The sequence below is a fragment of the Xyrauchen texanus genome, chromosome 5 (genome assembly GCF_025860055.1).
Source record: "Xyrauchen texanus isolate HMW12.3.18 chromosome 5, RBS_HiC_50CHRs, whole genome shotgun sequence".
Lineage (NCBI taxonomy): Eukaryota > Metazoa > Chordata > Actinopteri > Cypriniformes > Catostomidae > Xyrauchen > Xyrauchen texanus.
Genome location: NC_068280.1, coordinates 30353126 through 30376128, shown reverse-complemented (window position 1 = coordinate 30376128; position 23003 = coordinate 30353126). Strand labels below are relative to the sequence as shown.

General features: G+C 37.9%; 1 pseudogene; it reads right to left on the bottom strand.

Annotated features, from left to right (window-relative positions):
- Nucleotides 1-23003, bottom strand: part of LOC127643525 (lipopolysaccharide-responsive and beige-like anchor protein) — a 116977-nt pseudogene that overhangs the window by 30556 nt on the left and 63418 nt on the right.

Sequence of the window (23003 nt, the reverse complement as noted above, 5' to 3'; positions counted from 1 at the left end):
TACTTTTTAAAAATAATTACAAATTTAAAAAAATAATTAAAACAGTTGTATGTTAAGAATTTTAAACTAATAACATTCAAGCAAGTCAAGTCAAGTCAAATATATTTATATAGCGCTTTTCACAATACAGATTGTATCAAAGCTGCTTCACAGTATCAATCAAAACAACCTAAGAGTGTTTGTTTATTACTGGAAAAAAGACATCCAAGTTTGGTAGAGCTAATCAATGGTATGATGGGTCATTTAATTTGAAAATCCCCAAACTGAGCAAGCCAAAGGCAACAGTGGCAAGGAACCGAAAAACTCCGTCAAGTGACCTGATGGTGTCCTATAACTCCATCAGATGACCCGACGGAGAAAAAAAAAACCTTGGGAGAACCCAGGCTCAGTGGGGGCCAGTTCTCCTCTCGCGTTTATGAAGTAGAGGCCGAATATACAGTAACTGTAAGCTAAAAATTTTATATGAATGCCTGACTAAAAAGATGCGTCTTTAGTCTAGTTTTAAACTGGGAGAGCGAGTCTGAGCAACGAACAATATCAGGAAGGCTATTCCAGAGTTTTGGAGCTAAATGTGAAAATGCTCTCCCTCCTTTGGTGGATCTGGATATCCTAGGAATGACCAGAAGCCTCGAATTTAGTGATCTCAAAGAGCGCGATGGATTATAGAGGCGATAGAAGATCCGTTAAATAGACTGGAGCTAAACCATTTAGAGCTTTATAGGTCAAAAGCAATACCTTGTAATTAATATGGAACTTTATAGGTAACCAATGAAGTGATGATAAAATCGGTGTTATATGATCATATTTTCTTGATCTAGTAAGAACTCTAGCGGCTGCATTTTGGACTAACTGTAGCTTATTTATTGAAGATGCAGGACAACCAGCTAATAAAGCATTACAGTAATCTAGTCTCGAGGTCATGAATGCATGAACTAACTTTTCTGCATCAGAGACTGATAGCATATTACGTAGCTTAGCAATGTTTCTAAGGTGGAAAAAGGCTGTTTTTGTAACATATGAAATATGCTTTTCAAAAGACAGGTTGCAGTCTAATGTAACACCCAGGTCTTTTACTGTAGCGGATAAAGTAACAGGACATCCTACTATGTTAAAGTCGTGCTGTGAAAGGTTTTGTGGACGGTTTTTAGAACCGATAAGTATTACCTCTGTCTTGTCTGGATTTAATAAAAGAAAATTACGCGTCATCCAATCTTTTATATCTTTAACACACTCTGTCAATTTGGATAATTTAGCATATTCATCTGGCCGTGATGAAATATATATTTGAGTGTCATCAGCATAACAATGGAAACTAATTCCATGTTTCCTTAGAATATTACCAAGTGGCAGCATATATATTGAGAATAATAAAGGGCCTAACACAGATCCCTGCGGCACTCCATAGTTTGCCGAGGTTACGATCGATTTTTCTCCATTTAAGTAGACGAAATGGTAGCGTTCAGATAGATATGATCTGAACCAGCTTAATGCTTGTCCTTGAACACCAGTGTAATTTTGTAGTCGATCTAAGAGTATTGTGTGATCTATAGTGTCGAACGCAGCGCTAAGATCGAGTAAAACTAGTACTGAGATACAGCCTTGGTCAGAAGCTAAAAGTAAATCATTTTTGATTCTAACAAGCGCAGTTTCAGTGCTATGATGTGGCCTGAATCCAGACTGAAACTTTTCATAGATGTCGTTTTCTTGCAAGAAAGAGCCGAGTTGAGCTGAACACAACTTTTTCTAATATTTTAGACATAAATGTAAGATTTGAAATGGGTCTGTAGTTTGCTAGGTTATTTGGGTCTAATTGTGGTTTCTTAATAAGAGGTTTTATAACTGCCAGCTTGAATGTTCTTGGAACATGACCTAAAGATAAAGATGAGTTAATAATATTGAGAAGAGGTTCTTCCACTATAGGTAACACTTCTTTCAATAGTTTAGTTGGTATGGGATCTAATAAGCATGTTGTTGTTTTAGATGAAGCGATAAGTTTATTTAACTCTTTTTGTTCTATGGTCGTAAAGCATTGTAATTGTTCTCATGAGGTGAAAATTGCGACTGAATTACAAGGCGCGAGCAAGTAGCAAATAATAAAGAGGAGCATAGAAACATATAACAAACAACAAACAAAAAGTGCTTTCAGTAGCCTATAGATTATCTGAACGTTTTCCATTCAAGAACTGTGAGTGAATTTTCTTCATCTTTACTGTAGTTTTTTACTATGACAACATAGACTGCGGGAGATCTATTAAGCTGCATTCACGCACGCATCGCTTTTGAAATATAAGTAGTAATGTGGTTTGTCCTGTCCGTTTAATCCCTTTTAATTTAAAAAGACAATTTTGCACAAGTACATTAAACCACGGAGTCGCACAGCCGCATGCACGAGCAGTCTACACAAACAAAGCGTCAGCATTTGAAATTTAAAGCAGCCTTCTGTTAGTGAGGTTCATATTTTCATATTATAAGTCCACTGCATTCCAAACCACATAAATGATGACTTCAGTAGAGCATTTGTAAGGAAAATACCGACGGGAGAGACAGCACACTGTAACATCAAACAAAGCGCGAGTCTCTCACAGAGTATCCTGTGCAATGAAGCCTGTGAATGTCCTTGTAATTCGCTTCAACCTTTCCAAACTTTATGATAGATTATTTTACGGAAGTTTCGAGTGGTGTATGTGTGTGAGGAATTGGAAGCAAGCAGAATACGGGTGTTTCTAAAGCAAACTCAGCGTTATCGCACATCTGGTTAAAAACTAAGCTCAGAATCGATCCAGAATCGTTGGAGAGAGAATCGCGATGGATCGATTTTTTTTCTCCCACCCCTAGTTGACACGGTACCAAAATTTCAGTATTCGGTAATCGGTACCAATACCAGTGAAAATCCACGGTTCTCAGTACCAATTGCGGTACCAAAGCTTAATTTTGATTCAATTTACATATATTAAAGTGTATATCATGGTTACAAAGATGGAAACTGTACAAACACTTTACAATAAGATTCCGTTTGTTAGATAACATTAGACAAAAGATAACTATCTAACAATAGTTATATACTGTAGCAATTATTCTCCTTGTGGTTAATTAAAAAATTTACTTATACATTCTTTAAAATCAAGTTTTATCTGTTTACATTATTTAATGCACTATGAATGAAGTGAACAAACATGAACAATCAAGTGTTTGTATTAAATAACATTCACAAACATTAATAATGTTGTAAAAATATATTGTTCACTTAATGTGTTGATTAGGGCTGTAACGATACGCGATATAAAACTGAAATCGCGATACTCAGATCCACGATCTGGTTCGCGATGTGAGAAGGCAGAATCACGACACACCCTTCCAACTCCCAGAGTTATCCTTCCCGTCCAGATCCAATGCTACCACATCTTTAAATTACTATTATAAAAGATTTCTAGTGTCAATGTATTGCTTGTTTTTTCTGTTTACATTGTATGTTGTGACACTTCTCTTCTCTCATGATCGAACATAGAATGCTGCTACGTCAGAGCGGCCAAAGCGCAATATATAATTCTGTGAATTACACTGCACAAACGTAATATACCCACCGGATGAAGAAGGGTTGGCTCTCCCCAGAACATAAAATATTTATTTTATTTTATTTTCCGTGTTCGCATTTATGAGGAAAAAAACAATGTAAAGGACGTGACAGTTCTCTGGAAGCGGCACTACAACTTTCACAGACCTCAAACAGAAAGCACAAAGCCTTTCTTTAAAGTGAATTTCGTTTTGTAGTAATTGTATCTTAATTTTAATTAATGTTTCATCAACCAATTACCTTGATTTAATAAATAAGAAGTAAATATTGCAGACAATAGATAGGCTAATCACTACACGGAGGCGCCGCCGCGTGAACTGGAGCTCGTCTCATAAATGAACCGAAACTCAGCGTATAAGGTACTTGCCTCACAGACCTGAGAAATATATCTGTATTGAAATGTCTACTTTAAAACAGAACAATTCAAAACGAAAGAAAACAGACTACTCTCTGCTTAGGTAATCCGTATGAAAAGTGCATCTCTCTGGCGCGTTCACTACTGCGAAGATCGCGAGTACATAGCTGTACAGGACAGCTTTTTATTTCTCATCTACTTAAATATATCTAGTAGTAAAGCTAATGCAAGGGAACAGAGGCGCGCCTGGAAAAACGAGCGCGTTGTGTCAAATCGCTCCTATTATGAGCACGCATGCATTTGAAATAACAAATTTGCACGGATATAATACATGCTGTGAACGGCCCCTTATGACATGACAACATGACATTAGCCTAATCCAAAATATTTCCATTTTTTCTTTCTTCCTTTCTTGTCAACAAGTGGATTCAGAGCCATTGCATTAGAGGCGCCGCAGGTCGCCATGTCTCAGTGTTTATATGAAGAGGACGTAACTGTGCACCTTTGGGACAGCGCATCAAGAACCGGATTAACCCGGTACTTCGGTACCACCGGTACTTAAAGAAACACCAAGGAATATTTTTTAGCTTAAAATAATGTTTCCAAAATCGTTTCAGTGGTTCATCAAGTCGTTACAAAGTGAAAGGCACTTATGCCTCCGCTTTGTGATCCTATATCTGCTATAACCACGCTATGCAAGTTTGCCAAATCGGGTCGCGTTTTTGTAGTTCTAATGAGACATAAGAAAACTACAAATTTGACTTGCTTTAGGTCAAGCGTTACAATAGTCATTATTTATTTATTTTTTCGTTTCTGGTGTCGCAATACATCATCCTTTCATAAAATCATGTAACATACTCTACCTTGTCTGTGGACATCGTTCATTCCAAAGCCGGTGCTGGATAAACAGCGAGCGTGCGTGCGACAGTAAGCTGCGGTATGCTAAGTTATTTACGACAGTGATAATGGACAATTCCGCTTCCAACCTGTAGGGCGACCGCAGAGGAAAAGTTCCTTGGTGTTGCTTTAAGAAAAGCTGGTACCGTAACAGTAAAAAAAAATGAGTACCGACCTGGTACCGAAGTACCGGGTCTTTTGACAACACTACTAATTAGGGATGTGTGTGATAACTTCTGTTTAAACGACTGTCAAATTAGTCAAGTAACCGACTAGTCTTAAATTAACAAACCCCTGCAGTAAAAATAGAAACACTGTACATTTGATTAAATGAAATACTCAATTTACTATTCAATATGAAATATCCTAATATGATATTAAATATTTAATGATTTTTCTACATGTTCAAATCCTCACTGGCCTTTGGAATCAAAACCAGGCCAACAGTTAAACCAGTGTGACATCTAGATATGACAATCCTACTAAACTATAACAACCGTTTCATAATGTGTTGTATATAATTAATTATTTGGACATTTAAATCCTCTTCCTTTTGTATCCACAGGTTGATGACAAATGAAGTAATGGCCAGTTTTAATATGAAGGGTGGGAAGGGGAAGCTTGCCTTCACCAAGCTACATCTGTACAATGTTGTCACAGGTAAAAAATAACAACAGAAAAACCACAGTAACCACATAGTAGCATACCTCTACGGAACTTGTTTGCAAAGACAAACACGTCATCAGCGTGTTCATTGTGCAGAGAAAGAAAGAATAGATGCCAAACATTATTTCTTAAGACTGTTTTCAATTTAATGTTTTAATGCTTACTGTAGTGAATTATATCCCATATTCCCCGTAATTTTAATTTTCAAATATTTCTTACAGAGAGTGTCCAGAGGACATTTGCCTTGTGTCTAAAATATGCCCCAGACAGGGTGGGCGGAGGTGGCAGGAAAAATAATTGAACGATTGTAGAACAAGGATAATGTTAATTATAGTTATAATAGTATAATAGTAATTAAAGTTGAAAACCTTCTGGTAAAATAATGTAAAAAAATTAAATAAAAGGTTATTTTTATAATCCGTTTAATTTCTTTGTCATTTATTTAATAAAAAAAATTTGTGGATTTCAGTTTCACTAAGATTTTTCACTAAGTTACTTTTCTGTTTGCTCTTTTCTTAAGATAAATAAAGTTGCTCGCATTGGATCTTGACCTCTGTTCAACCTTGTTGTTACATGAAGTTTCTTTGTATGTTGATTTTTATTTTACAACGAAAACCTGGCTCTGTTAAAAGTTCGATGCCGTGCCAACAACAATAACCATATATTTATTTAAAGTTGGAATTTGACAGCTAATGTTGTGTTTTGACAGATATATGATTTTGATTTCTGACCAATTCAAAATTGGAGCTGATTTAAAGACGTCAACTCTGATTTACAACCACAATTCAATGTCGGTCCACTGTTGGAGGTTGGTCCAACATGCGAGTTTGATGTCAAGCTTGGGGTCTGACATCAAACTGACGTTAAGGAGGTTTACCCAACATCGGGTTGACGTCATAACCCAAGGTCAAACTGACGATTACCTGCAATGTTGGATAGACAATGCATATTGGTTGAAAATGAAAATCAGGTTGACATAAAACAACGTCAGTCTGACGTCAATATCCAACGTAGGAAAGACGTTGCATTATGGTTGAAAATGAAAATCAGGTTGACGTCATATACCAACGTCAGTCTGGCGTCAATATCCAACGTAGGTAAGGCGTTGCATTATGGTTGAAAATGAAAATCAGGTTGACGTCATATACCAACGTCAGTCTGACGTCAATATCCAACATAGGTAAGACGTTGCATTATGGTTGAAAATGAAAATCAGGTTGACGTCATATACCAACGTCAGTCTGACGTCAATATCCAACGTTGGACAGACGTTGGAAGTTTACGTTAATCTGATGTTGGGTTCTGACGTCAACCCGATTTTCATTTTCAATCAAAATGCAACGTCAATCCAACGTTTGGGTCCAATGTCAATCTAACGTCATATTGACGTCCGGTGCCTGCTGGGATGTGATTTGTTACTCTGTTGCTAGGCTAACCCCATCTGGTTGCTAGGCAGTTACCATACTGATACTAATCAAGTCTCCTTGCCATCCTGATTGAAATAAGTCAACCCAGAAGTCTGTACGTTTTTCTGATGCAGAGATATGTGATTTGTTACTCGGTTGCTAGGGTAACCCCATCTGGTTGCTAGGCAGTTACCATAGTGATACTAATCAAGTCTCCTTGCCATCCTGATTGACATAAGTCAACCCGGAAGTCTCTACGTTTTTCTGATGCAGAGATATGTGATTTGTTACTCAGTTGCTAGGGTAACCCCATCTGGTTGCTAGGCAGTTACCATAGTGATACTAATGAAGTCTCCTTGCCATCCTGATTGAAATAAGTCAACCCGGAAGTCTCTACTATTTTCTGGTGCAGAGATATATGATTTGTTATTCGGTTGCTAGGGTAACCCCATCTGGTTGCTAGGCAGTTACCATAGTGATACTAATCAAGTCTCCTTGCCATCCTGATTGAAATAAGTCAACCCGGAAGTCTCTACGTTTTTCTGATGCAGAGATATGTGATTTGTTACTCGGTTGCTAGGGTAACCCCATCCGGTTGCTAGGCATTTATCATAGTGATACTAATCAAGTCTCCTTGCCATCCTGATTGAAATAAGTCAACCCGGAAGTCTCTACGTTTTTCTGATGCAGAGATATGTGATTTGTTACTCTGTTGCTAGGGTAACCCCATGTGGTTGATAGGCAGTTACCATAGTGATACTTATCAAGTCTCCTTGCCATCCTGATTGAAATAAATCAACCCAGAAGTCTCTCTGATTTTCTGGTGCAGAGATATGTGATTTGTTACTCGGTTGCTAGGGTAACCCCATCTGGTTGCTAGGCAGTTACCATAGTGATTCTAATCAAGTGTCTTTGCCATCCTGATTGAAATAAATCAACTCAGAAGTCTGTACTATTTTCTGGTGCAGAGATATGTGATTTGTTACTCGGTTGCTAGGGTAACCCCATCTGGTTGCTAGGCAGTTACCATAGTGATACTAATCAAGTCTCCTTGCCATCCTGATTGAAATAAATCAACCCAGAAGTCTGTACTGTTTTCTGGTGCAGAGATATGTGATTTGTTACTAGGTTGCTAGGGTAACCCCATCTGGTTGCTAGGCAGTTACCATAGTGATACTAATCAAGTGTCCTTGCCATCCTGAGTGAAATAAGTCAACCCGGAAGTCTCTAGTCTTTTGTGGTGCAAAGATATGTGATTTGTTACTCGGTTGCTAGGGTAACCCCATCTGGTTGCTAGGCAGTTACCATAGTGATACTTATCAAGTCTCCTTGCCATCCTGATTGAAATAAATCAACCCAGAAGTCTCTCTGATTTTCTGGTGCAGAGATATGTGATTTGTTACTCGGTTGCTAGGGTAACCCCATCTGGTTGCTAGGCAGTTACCATAGTGATTCTAATCAAGTGTCTTTGCCATCCTGATTGAAATAAATCAACTCAGAAGTCTGTACTATTTTCTGGTGCAGAGATATGTGATTTGTTACTCGGTTGCTAGGGTAACCCCATCTGGTTGCTAGGCAGTTACCATAGTGATACTAATCAAGTCTCCTTGCCATCCTGATTGAAATAAATCAACCCAGAAGTCTGTACTATTTTCTGGTGCAGAGATATGTGATTTGTTACTAGGTTGCTAGGGTAACCCCATCTGGTTGCTAGGCAGTTACCATAGTGATACTAATCAAGTGTCCTTGCCATCCTGAGTGAAATAAGTCAACCCGGAAGTCTCTAGTCTTTTGTGGTGCAAAGATATGTGATTTGTTACTCGGTTGCTAGGGTAACCCCATCTGGTTGCTAGGCAGTTACCATAGTGATACTAATCAAGTCTACTTGCCATCCTGAGTGAAATAAGTCAACCCAGAAGTCTCTACTATTTTGTCGTGCAAAGATTTGTGATTTGTTACTCAGTTGCTAGGGTAACCCCATCTGGTTGCTAGGCAGTTACCATAGTGATACTAATCAAGTCTCCTTTCCATCGTGATTGAAATAAGTCAACCCGGAAGTCTGTACGTTTTTCTGGGGCAGAGATATGTGATTTGTTACTCGGTTGCTAGGGTAACCCCATCTGGTTGCTAGGCAGTTACCATAGTGATACTAATCAAGTCTCCTTGCCATCCTGATTTAAATAAGTCAACCCGTAAGTCTCTACGTTTTTCTGATGCAGAGATATGTGATTTGATACTCGGTTGCTAGGGTAACCCCATTTGGTTGCTAGGCAGTTACTATAGTGATACTAATCAAGTCTCCTTGCCATCCTGATTGAAATAAATCAACCCAGAAGTCTGTACGATTTTCTGGTGCAGAAATATGTGATTTGTTACTCGGTTGCTAGGGTACCCCCATTTGGTTGCTAGGCAGTTACCATAGTGATACTAATCAAGTCTACTTGCCATCGTGATTGAAATAAGTCAACCCAGAAGTCTCTACATTTTTCTGATGCAGAGATATGTGATTTGTTACTCTGTTGGTAGGGTAACCCCATCTGGTTGCTAGGTTGTTACCATAGTGATACTTATGAAGTCTCCTTGCCATCCTGATTGAAATAAATCAAGCCAGAAGTCTCTCTGATTTTCTGGTGCAGAGATATAGTTACTGCTAAACGGTTGCTAGGGTACTCTGTTTAGTTGCTAGGGAGTGGCTTGGCAGCTGCCAATCATGAATCTCCAAAGGCTGCTTGTCAGTATGAATGATATAAACCAACTCCCATGCCTCTGTGACTTTCAGAATGGAAGATATCCCTCTATGGATTTTGGTTGCTAAGGTGCTCGACAATGGTTGCTAGGGAGGGGCTAGGAAGTGTTGAGGTGATTCATGATTGGCTGTTTGCTGGCCCGAGTCAAACGAGACCACCCTTGTGTTTCTATGACACTTCTATCCGGAGATATCCCTTTGATCTGTTTCAATAGAAGTGTATGGGACTTGTTGCTAAGGTGCTCTAAATTGTTGCTACGGTGTGGCTTGATAGCTTCACAATGATCCTGAGAGACTGATTGGTCATCTGAGTAAAATGAGCCCGCCCCCTCGTCTCTATGACACTGTGATCCAGAGCTATGTTCAATACAAAATCCCTGTTCCATTTCATTTCATGGGCCGTCCTACACCATTATAAGTCAGTTGGGGCATTTTTGGGCAGCTCCTGCCCCCCAGGGGTGCAACTTTTACCCCATATTGAGGTATGCTCTTACAGAGCCTGCCAGTCTCTTCAAATGTGGCAAATCACACGTTTCTGTGAAATCCTCGATTGGAGCTGTGACACGTCAAAGTTTGTTGCAATGTTAAGTCTATGGGATTTTTCGGCCGCTTTTTTGCCCCTGGGGCAAATACCGTACCCCCGATCGCTTATAAAAGTCATAGCACACGTGTCATCAATAGGCCGTTCGATTTGACACCTCATTCGTGGGTCTACGCCAAACGGTGCGGGACGAGTTAGGTGCCGAAGTTTTGTATGGAGATATAAAAATAAAAATAAAAATAAAAATAATAAGTATGTGAGATTACAATAGTGATGCTTTGCAAGCACCACTAACTAGATAGGTACATTTCCAGAAGAAAATGTGAGTGGTGCTTGCCGTGGCAAAACTCGTCAAACAGCATGTTATAACTTGAAAAGAACAAAAATTATGGTCATAATTAAATCAACCCAGAAGTCTGTAAATAAATCAACCCAGAAGTCTGTACGATTTTCTGGTGCAGAAATATGTGATTTGTTACTCGGTTGCTAGGGTAACCCCATCTGGTTGCTAGGCAGTTACCATAGTGATACTAATCAAGTCTCCTTGCCGTCCTGATTGAAATAAGTGAACCCAGAAGTCTGTACTATTTTCTGGGGCAGAGATATGTGATTTGTTACTCGGTTGCTAGGGTAACCCCATCTTGTTTCTAGGCAGTTACCATAGTGATAGTAATGAAGTGTCCTTGCCATCCTGAGTGAAATAAATGAACCCAGAAGTCTCTACTATTTTCTGGTGCAAAGATATGTGATTTGATACCCGGTTGCTAGGGTAACCCCATCTGGTTGCTAGGCAGTTACCATTGTGAAACTAATAAATTCTCCTTGCCATCCTGATTGAAATAAGTCAACCCGGAAGTCTCTACGTTTTTCTGATGCAGAGATATGTGATTTGTTACTCGGTTGCTAGGGTAACCCTATCTGGTTGCTAGGCAGTTACCATAGTGATACTAATCAAGTCTCCTTGCCATCCTGATTGAAATAAGTCAACCTGGAAGTCTCTAAGTTTTTCTGATGCAGAGATATGTGATTTGTTACTCTGTTGCTAGGGTAACACCATCTGGTTGCTAGGCAGTTACCATAGTGATACTAATCAAATGTCCTTGCCATCCTGATTGAAATAAGTCAACCCGGAAGTCTCTACGTTTTTCTGATGCAGAGATATGTGATTTGTTACTTGGTTGCTAGGGTAACCCCATGTGGTTGCTAGGCAGTTACCATAGTGATACTAATCAAGTCTCCTTGCCATCCTGATTGAAATATATCAACCCAGAAGTCTCTCTGATTTTCTGGTGCAGAGATATGTGATTTGTTACTTGGTTGCTAGGGTAACCCCATCTGGTTGCTAGGCAGTTACCATAGTGATACTAATCAAGTGTCCTTGCCATCATGATTGAAATAAGTCAACCCGGAAGTCTCTACGTTTTCTGATGCAGAGATATGTGATTTGTTACTCGGTTGCTAGGGTAACCTCATCTGGTTGCTAGGCAGTTACCATAGTGATACTAATGAAGTGTCCTTGCCATCCTGAGTGAAATAAGTCAACCCGGAAGTCTCGACTATTTTCTGGTGCAGAGATATGTGATTTGTTACTCGGTTGCTAGGGTAACCCCATCTGGTTGCTAGGCAGTTACCATAGTGATACTAATGAAGTCTCCTTGCCATCCTGATTGAAATAAGTCAACCCGGAAGTCTCTACGTTTTTCTGATGCAGAGATATGTGATTTGTTACTCTGTTGCTAGGGTAACACCATCTGGTTGCTAGGCAGTTACCATAGTGATACTAATCAAATGTCCTTGCCATCCTGATTGAAATAAGTGAACCCGGAAGTCTCTACGTTTTTCTGATGCAGAGATATGTGATTTGTTACTTGGTTGCTAGGGTAACCCCATCTGGTTGCTAGGCAGTTACCATAGTGATACTAATCAAGTCTCCTTGCCATCCTGAGTGAAATAAATCAACCCGGAAGTCTCTCTGATTTTGTGGTGCAGAGATATAGTTATTGCTAAACGGTTGCTAGGGTACTCTGTTTAGTTGCTAGGGAGTGGCTTGGCAGCTGCCAATCATGAAACTCCAAAGGCTGCTTGTCAGTATGAATGATATAAACCAACTCCCATGCCTCTGTGACATTCAGAATGGAAGATATCCCTCTATGGATTTTTGTTGCTAAGGTGCTCGACAATGGTTGCTAGGGAGGGGCTATAAAGTGTTGAGGTGATTCATGATTGGCTGTTTGCTGCCCCGAGTCAAACGAGACCACCCTTGTGTTTTTATGACACTTCTATCCGGAGATATCCCTTTGAAGTCTTTCATTAGAAGTCTATGGGACTTGTTGCTAAGGTGCTCTAAATTGTTGCTAGGGCGTGGCTTGATAGATTCAAAATGATCCTGAGAGACTGATTGGTGGTCTGAGTAAAATGAGCCCGCCCCCTTGTCTCTATGACACTGTGATCCAGAGCTATGTTCAATACAAAGTCCCTATGCAATTTCATTTCATGGGCCGTCCTACACCATTGTAAGTCAATGGGGGCAACTTTGGGCAGCTCCTGCCCCCCAGGGGTGCAACTTTTACCCCATATTGAGGTATGCTCTTACAGAGCCTGCCAGCCTCTTCAAATGTGGCAAATCACACATTTCTGCAAAATCCTCGCTCGGAGCTGTGATGCGTAAAAGTTTGTCACAATGTTAAGTCTATGGGATTTTTCGGCAGCTTTTTTGCCCCTGTGGCAAATACCGTACCCCCGATCGCTTATAAAAGTCATAGCACACGTGTCCTCAATAGTTCGATTTGACACCTCATTCGTGGGTCTACGCCAAACGTTGCGGGACGAGTTAGGTGCCGAAGTTTTGTACGGAGATATAATAATAAGAAAAATAATAATAAGAAAAAGAAAAATAAGTATGTGAGATTACAATAGTGATGCTTTGCAAGCACCACTAATAAAAATAAAAATAATAATATGTGAGATTACAATAGTGATGCTTTGCAAGCACCACTAATAAGTATGTGAGATTACAATAGTGATGCTTTGCAAGCACCACTAATAAGTATGTGAGATTACAATAGTGATGCTTTGCAAGCACCACTAATAAGTATGTGAGATTACAATAGTGATGCTTTGCAAGCACCACTAATAATAAGTATGTGAGATTACAATAGTGATGCTTTGCAAGCACCACTAATAAAAAGAAGAATAATAAGTATGTGAGATTACAATAGTGATGCTTTGCAAGCACCACTAATAAAAAGAAGAATAATAAGTATGTGAGATTACAATAGTGATGCTTTGCAAGCACCACTAATAAAAAGAAGAATAATAAGTATGTGAGATTACAATAGTGATGCTTTGCAAGCACCACTAATAATAAGTATGTGAGATTACAATAGTGATGCTTTGCAAGCACCACTAATAAGTATGTGAGATTACAATAGTGATGCTTTGCAAGCACCACTAAATAATAAGTATGTGAGATTACAATAGTGATGCTTTGCAAGCGCCACTAATAAGTATGTGAGATTACGATAGTGATGCTTTGCAAGCACCACTAACTAATAATAAGTATGTGAGATTACAATAGTGATGCTTTGCAAGCACCACTAATAAAAATAAAAATAATAAGTATGTGAGATTACAATAGTGATGCTTTGCAAGCACCACTAATAAGTATGTGAGATTACAATAGTGATGCTTTGCAAGCACCACTAAAAATAATAAGTATGTGAGATTACAATAGTGATGCTTTGCAAGCACCACTAATAATAAGTATGGCGAATAACAATAGTGATGCCTTGACTTTGGCAAGCACCACTAATAATAAGTATGGCGAATAACAAAAGTGATGCCTTGCCTTTGGCACCACTAATAAATAAAATCATGTAAAATGTTCCAAATGCAAAAAAGACACTATATTACACCATTCAGCAGAAGTTCTGGTTTTACTTCAGCTGGGCCTAGGTTTTATATTGGACATCGGGTGGTGACCCAAAATAGCACCAAAATTGATTTAGTACAAACGAATATGTCCTTAAAATTAAACATTTAGTTTATTAATATTACCATGAACTACATAGGTCTAACAATAAAATATTATTAACATGATATAAGGTGAACATAAACATTTACCATTTTGGTTCCTTAAGATAATGTATGTAACTTTTTCAGTGTTATAATACTTTCTACTATCCCAGCAGAGACAACAACAAAACACTGCCTTTAATATCAAGGACAAAAGATATGATAAGTTTGTATTTTTCCTGCTCTTTGAGATCCTATCAGAGCAGACATGCAACCCATTTTTGGGTTGTGTCCCACAGGATATTATAGCTGCACTTGTAATGTTTAAATTAGGTTGTTTAATGGTTGTCTACCATGTAATTATGTAATTAGTGTAATCACTGCACTCATAAGCAGACAAGCACTAAGCAGTACAACACATAAACGTGTGTTTTACAGAAACTAGACTCCCTCTCAGAAATCTGAAGAGGACTTGTATCTTACAAAATACCTCAAAACTCTGCAATGAAGACATATTAATACATCAATGTCTAACACACCAGCCTTTAGACCAGAGCTACAAATCAGTTCATCCTGCTCTGAGACCTGTGCCCTATAAACAAAGACATTTAATAAAACATGAGCCTGAGGCCACGTATGGGATTATGTTCAGTCATCCAGTTGTTACTGCAAAATAACCCCCAACAGGGTGATTAGAACCTCTATGTGAAGTGGAGTATTATTATTACATGCGGTAAAAAGTGCAGCAGACAGGGCTGCTTTTATGTGTACTGTTTGGAAAATAAAGGAAATTTCAGGAAAGTACAGTGAGATTGTTTCAAGACTGGAGTAGGACTAATGTTAGACTGTTGGTGAATGGACTCAAAATAAAATGTATGTAGAGCAAGTGATTTTTGAGCAACACAACATCACAGGAAGTCTTAAAGATATTTTTTAGAAACCCTGACTTTAACACAGCCAGTAGTTATTTGCTTAAATCTTAGGACTCCTCCTTTATACTCCTAAACAACCACTTAGGGTTCACCCCTAAAGTCCAGCAAAAAATCAGCAATAAACATCTGGATATAAGCTGTAACCTCAATGTTTGGCCAAAGTACATTTCACAGAAAGTATGTTATGTTTTATATTTTGTAACCAACAGTGGCTCCAAAAATATGTTGACCCTTGAGCCATTCTTAAAAATGTATGAATGCCATTGCATTAAATAAAAAAGCACTCCACTCTTATGCATATAAGTAAGGGATAATGTACAGTCATCCAGTCATTATCTTGAAATAAACACTTAGAGGGTGCTCAGGACCCCAACACAGAGCAGATTGGCCTTTTATCGCCCTGAAGGGGTTTATGTTGTGATAACAACCAGCTGAGTGTTCATTATCCTGTTTTTTATATGGCTATCTACCAAATAAAATAATGAAATGGACATGAAATACTGATATGCGTTGAAATTTTGTTATTATGAGAGAAGATAGAAATGTTGGAGTCTCTAGAAAATGATGAATTCCACTTCTGGTTTGCATTGGAGTTATGTTGGTGATTATTTTTCAAAACTGTCCATCTGACTGCTCATTATCTGATATCACTTTATCCTCAGTTGTGCAGTCACTATTTAGAATTCAGATTGCTGGATGGTGTGATTGACCAATCAGAATAGAGCATTCCAGTGAGATGTGTGATAATTAGTTTTAACCAAATTGTCCAAAGGCCATTTTTAGATGATGTATGAAGTTACCCGGTTCACAGAGGTGTACTAGCATAAACAAAGGTGTAGTTCAGCACATTATCTGCGCATGTCCCATATACGTTTTTCACAATTCCTGACATTTTATCATAGAAAACATTCCCTGTCTTAGGTCAGTTAGGATCACTACTTTATTTTAAGTATGTGAAATGTCAGAATAATAGTTTTATTTCATAGAATAGATTTATTTCAGCTTTTATTTGTTTCATCACATTCCCAGTGGGTCAGAAGTTTACATACACTTGGTTAGTATTTGGTTGCATTGCCTATAAATTGTTTAACTAGTCAAACATTTTTGGTAGCCTTCCACATGGTTCTCACAATAAGTTGCTGGAATTTTGTCACTTTTCTTCAGACAAAAAAAGGTGTAACTGAGTCAGGATTGTAGGCCTCTTTGCTCGCACATGCCTTTTCAGTTCTGGCCACATATTTTCTATTGTATTGAGGTCAGGGCTTTGTGATTGCCACTCCAATACCTTGGCTTTGTTGCCTTTAAGCCATTTTGCCACAACTTTGGAGGTATGCTTGTGGTCATTGTCCATTTGGAAGGCCCATTTGCGACTGACCTTTAATTTTCTGGCTGATGTCTTGAGATTTTGCTTCAGTATATCTACATAATTTTCCTTCCTCATGATGCCATTTATTTTGTTAAGTGCACCAGTCCTTCCTGCAGCAAAGCACCCCCTCAACATGATGCTGCCTCCCCCATGCCTCACGGTTGAGATAGTGTTCTTTGGCTTGCAAGCCTCACCCTTTTTCCTTCAAACATAACGATGGTTATTATGTCCAAACTGTTAAATTGTTGTTTCATCAGACCAGAGCACGTTTCTCCAAAAAGATCTTTGTCCCCATGTGCACTTGCAAACTCTAATCTGGCTTTTTTTATGGTGGCTTTGGAGCAGTGGATTCTTCCTTGCTGAGCAGCCTTACAGGGCATGTCAATATAGGACTCGTTTTACTGTGGATATAGATACTTGTCTACCTGTTTCCTCCAACATCTTCACAAGGTCCTTAGCTGTTGTTCTGGGATCGATTTGCACTTTTCACGTCTCCTTCATGAGCTGTATTATGGCTGCGTGGTCCCATGGTGTTTATACTAGCGTACTATTGTTTGTACAGATGAATGTGGTAACTTCAGGCATTTGGAAATTGCTCCCAAGGATGAAACAGACTTGAAGAGGTGCATACATTTTTTTCTGAGGCTGATTTATTTGGATTTTCCCATGATGTCAAGCAAAGAGGCACTGAGTTTGAAAGTAGGCCTTAAAATAAATCCACAGGTACAAATACATTGACTCCAATTAGCCTATCAGATGCTAAATTAGGCTTGATATTTCTGGAATTTTCCAAGCTGCTAAAAGGCACAGTTAACATCTGACCCAATTTCTGACCCACTGGAATTGTGATATAGTCAATTAAAAGTGAAACAAACTGTCTGTAAACAATTGTTGGAAAAATAACTCATGTCATACACAAAGTAGATGTCCTAAACGACTCGCCATAACTATATTTTGCTAGTATGAAATCTGTGGAATGGTTAAAAAATGTGTTTTAATGACTTTGACTTGTGTATGTAAACTTCTGTCTTCAAATGTATATGCTGGCCAAAAGATTTTTCTCTTATGGAAATAAATTGGTACTTTTGTCATCAAAGTGGCATTCAACTGATCACAATGTATAGTCAGAACATTAATAACGTGGACAAATTACTATTACAATTTGTTTGTTTTTTTAAACTACTTCAAAGAGTTCTCATCAAAAAATCCTCCACATGTAGCAATTACAGCTCTGCAGATCCTTGGCATTCTAGCTGTCAGTTTGTCTAGATACTCAGGTGACATTTCACCCCACGCTTCCTTTAGCACTAGCCATAGATGTGACTGTCTTGTCGGGCACTTCTCACACACCTTACAGTCTAGCTGATCCCACAAAAGCTCAATGAGGTTAAGATCCATAACACTCTTTTCCAATTATCTGTTGTCCAATATCTGTTTCTTTGCCCACTCAAACCTTTTCAAAATGTGCTTTTTCTTTGCAAAGGCCTTTTCTTTTCTTGAGTCTTCACTTTATTGTTGTACATGAAAAAGCTTAGGACATGTGAGGCATACATTTCTCAAACTAGAGACTCTGATGTACCTCTCCTCTTGATAAGTTGTATCTGGGCCTTCCACATCTCATTCTGTCCTTGTTAGAGCCAGTTGTCCTTTGTCTTTGAAGACTGTGGAGTACAAATTTGTATGAAATCTTTTTCTTCAAATTCAAGCATTGTATAGCCTTCATTCCTCAAAACAATGATTGATTGATGAGTTTCTAGAGAAAGCTGTTTCTTTTTTTTGCCATTTTTTCGCTAATATTGACCTTGTTAAGCTTAATTTAAAAAAACAAATAGCTTTCAGCTGTGTCTGATATAATGGCAAGTGATTTTCAAGTAACAAATTAGCAATTTAGCATGATTACTCAAGGATAATGTGCTGGAGTGATGGCTGCTGGAAATGGGTCCTGTCTAGATTTGATAAAAAATGACCAATTTCAAATGGTGATGGTGCTGCTTTTTACATCAATAATGTCCTGACTATACTTTGTGAATGCCAAAATTACCAATTTCTTTCCATAAGAGCAAAATCTGTACATTATTCCAAACTATTGGCAGCCAGTATATACAGGTGAACCTCGAAAAATTAGAATATCGTGCAAAAGTTCATTAATTTCAGTAATTCAACTTAAAAGGTGAAACTAATATATTATATAGACTCATTACAAGCAAAGTAAGATATTTCAAGCCTTTATTTGATATAATTTTGATGATTATGGCTTACAGCTTATGAAAACCCCAAATTCAGAATCTCAGAAAATTAGAATATTGTGAAAAGGTTCAGTATTGTAGGCTCAAAGTGTCACACTCTAATCAGCTAATTAATCCAAAACACCTGCAAAGGGTTCCTGAGCCTTTAAATGGTCTCTCAGTCTGGTTCAGTTGAATTCACAATCATGGGGAAGACTGCTGACCTGACAGTTGTGCAGAAAACCATCATTGACACCCTCCACAAGGAGGGAAAGCCTCAAAAGGTAATTGCAAAAGAAGTTGGATGTTCTCAAAGTGCTGTATCAAAGCACATTAATAGAAAGTTAAGTGGAAGGGAAAAGTGTGGAAGAAAAAGGTGCACAAGCAGCAGGGATGACCGTAGCCTGGAGAGGATTGTCAGGAAAAGGCCATTCAAATGTGTGGGGAGCTTCACAAGGAGTGGACTGAGGCTGGAGTTACTGCATCAAGAGCCACCACACACAGGCGGGTCCTGGACATGGGCTTCAAATGTCAAACGTCTTACCTGGGCTAAAGAAAAAAGAACTGGTCTGTTGCTCAGTGGTCCAAAGTCCTCTTTTCTGATGAGAGCAAATTTTGCATCTCATTTGGAAACCAAGGTCCCAGAGTCTGGAGGAAGAATGGAGAGGCACACAATCCAAGATGCTTGAAGTCCAGTGTGAAGTTTCCACAGTCTGTGTTGGTTTGGGGAGCCATGTCATCGGCTGGTGTTGGTCCACTGTGCTTTATTAAGTCCAGAGTCAGCGCAGCCGTCTACCGGGACATTTTAGAGCACTTCATGCTTCCTTCAGCAGACAAGCTTTATGGAGATGCTGACTTCATTTTCCAGCAGGACTTGGCACCTGCCCACACTGCCAAAAGTACCAAAACCTGGTTCAATGACCATGGTATTACTGTGCTTGATTGGCCAGCAAACTCGCCTGACCTGAACCCCATAGAGAATCTATGGGGCATTACTAAGAGAAAGATGAGAGACATGAGACCAAACAATGCAGAAGAGCTGAAGGCGCTATTGAAGCATCTTGGTCTTCCATAACACCTCAGCAGTGCCACAGGCTGATAGCATCCATGCCACGCCGCATTGAGGCAGTAATTAATGCAAAAGGGGCCCAAACCAAGTACTGAGTACATATGCATGATTATACTTTTCAGAGGGCCGACATTTCTGTATTTAAAATCCTTTTTTTAATTGATTTCATGTAATATTCTAATTTTCTGAGATTCTGAATTTGGGGTTTTCATAAGCTGTAAGCCATAATCATCAAAATTATATCAAATAAAGGCTTGAAATATCTTACTTTGCTTGTAATGAGTCTATATAATATATTAGTTTCACCTTTTAAGTTGAATTACTGAAATTAATGAACTTTTGCACTATATTCAAATTTTTCGAGTTTCACCTGTATATATATATATATATATATATATACAATTTTAATTAATAATTTAATTAATCAATAATAAGGTAGATGTAAATATTTTGTGTATAAATACCCATTTATTCTGTGAAAAATAATAAACATGAGATAATAAAGACAAAATTTGCTAAATTAAATAATTTGTCTTCATACTGTCATTGTTCTCAAGCCAAAACAAATTATTTTATTCTTGAAAATATTTACTCTGCATTAAATAGACTTTATTTGTATTTTACATTTTAAAATAACATTATCTTGATTATTTTCATAATTTCTGACTAGTCTTTAGAAAGCTGAATGAAGCAGTCACTGCATAAAAAATTATGTGTTAATTTTTTTTTATTAATCTTTATTTTCTAAATCTTTCATATTTTCTGTGGACCCCCTAGCGGCCCTTTGCAGCCCCTAGGTATCCATTGACCTGTTTGAAAACGCCTGATCTAATGGAATGACATTCAGACATTTTGAAATGTTTCTCAAGTTACCAAATTTAAAGTGTGAAATTTCTGTGCTGAACGAGGCAGTAGCTATTGTAACATCAAAAAAGTTACACATTTTAGCTTTAAGGAAATTCATTCCTTTCATAAATATTATATTTTTATGATTTCAAGCAAGTGATAAGCTAAATCAAGTAAATCGAATTAATGTTAAAAATGGCATTTAATGAACTAATTACCTACCTGGACACATAAACCAGTCACACATATTTAACTAGATTTAACCAAGCTGGCCTCTCTTTCTCTCTCTCTCAAACACACACACGCACGCTCACTCTCTCTCTCTCTCTCTCTCTCTCTCTCTCTCTCTCTCTCTCTCCTCTCTCTCTCTCTCTCTCTCTCAGTGTAGATATATATGTTTCATTAGGTGGCAAACTTTCTAAATGTCTCTGCTTTGAGTTATACCCTACAACTCTAGGGATTAAAGCCTGATGTCGGATTGTGCCCTGAAAAGATCAATAAAACTGATATATTGGTGTATCGTTTAACCTCGCTGTCATTGGCCACCATTTGGTTCGCATTAGGACAACATCTGATTACGATCTAATAATACCTACATACCGTATACTATTTATCTATACTGCAAATGCGCACTAGAGAGTAGTATGTACCCATCGAGAGACAAAAAAAAAAAAAAAAAAAAAAGAGCGTAGGGCCTATGTGTGATTATATACATCACATAAATCAATACAACAAAAATATGTTTAATACATATTAGTTGTTACTAAAATGGCATCGGACAGGTTCTATAAACATCAGGTTTCATGACTATGTTCTGCATGATTCTGCCACAAGATGGCAGTGCGGTCAATGGAATCATATATATTTTTTTCCATTCAAATTTAAAATTTGTTAAAATTATGTCTGATAATAATGAGTAAAAAAAAAGATGTTAAAATTGTAACAATATGTAAAATGTAGTCTTATATATTGCATTGTGTCATAAAGTATTGTGTAAGTAACATTATGCCAAATGTTGTAGGTCATTCTGTTATTCCATGAATACAGATAATTTGTAATTTATACTCTATACTATATAGTATAGTATGCATACAGTATGTAATAGTACGAATAGTATAATAGTATGCTATTTTGATTTAAAATGCACATTAATATTAAAAAGCCTGAAAACAAAGCTAACATGTGATTGGTTTGACCTACAGACATTTAGCAAACTCATAAACATGCTCATTAAGTGGTAAGGAGCCAATGAAAAATTGTGCTGTTGGAGATGAGAGACTTGAGTTTGATGTTTGTTGAGTTGGAGAGATTTGTAATGGGATGTCACATTGTGGTTTTGGACTGTGTGGATATCTACTCTGCTACTATAATACACACACACACACACACACACACACACACACACACACACACACACACACACACACACACACACACACACACACACACACACACACACAAACACACACACACGAACAGTATAATGGTACATGGAACTGGAATACTGACTGTGACAAAATAATGTACAATTTAAACAACTTCAAAGCTCAAATATTACACAAGTTTTAACAGTAATTAATGCAAAGCTTTAAACCCTCCAAAACTGGCCACGTTCACTTTTATTTTCTCCATTCACTTCCATTGTAAGGAACTCACTGCAACCCCGATTTTGCTTTTTTTAAAGAAAAGGAGGTATGACTCGAAATAGATTTTTGTGGTAATCAAAATTATGCCACAAATGCTGTCGATTTAACTTAACTGGTATTGAACCTGGAACATTCCTTCAACCACTGGTTTCATATGGATTACTTTCATGTGGCCTTTACATGATTTTTGGAGCTTCAAAAGGTCTTTTCACCATCCACTTGCATTGTAAGGACCAACAGAGCAGAGATATGCTTCTAAAAATCTTTGTTTGTGTTTTGTAGAAAAAATGAAGTCATATAAATCTGCGATGGCATGAGGGTGAGTAAATGAAGAGAAAATGTAAATTTTTGGACAAACTATCCCTTTAAACTGAGACAACAATACTGACACATTGATCATTAGTAACCAGACACAGCCTGAACAGGCCTTTTACATTGAATCAATATCTGCACTGAGGACAACTGATCATCTTATGACTGGAAAATTCTTAGCTTTGAAAAAGCCTTTGTGAAAAATTTGACTATTTGAAAATCATGAAGGTTTGGATATTAATAAAGCATGTCCTCTAATGTTCGACCTGTGAGACAAATTTGTTTAATTTGACATCATATGAAAGTCCTGAACTTTCTACTCTTAGTCACTTGAATGGCAACATTCACATTGTCACATTTACATCTGCAAGCGCTCATTAACCAAATCACAATTAATCATAAATCCTGTCC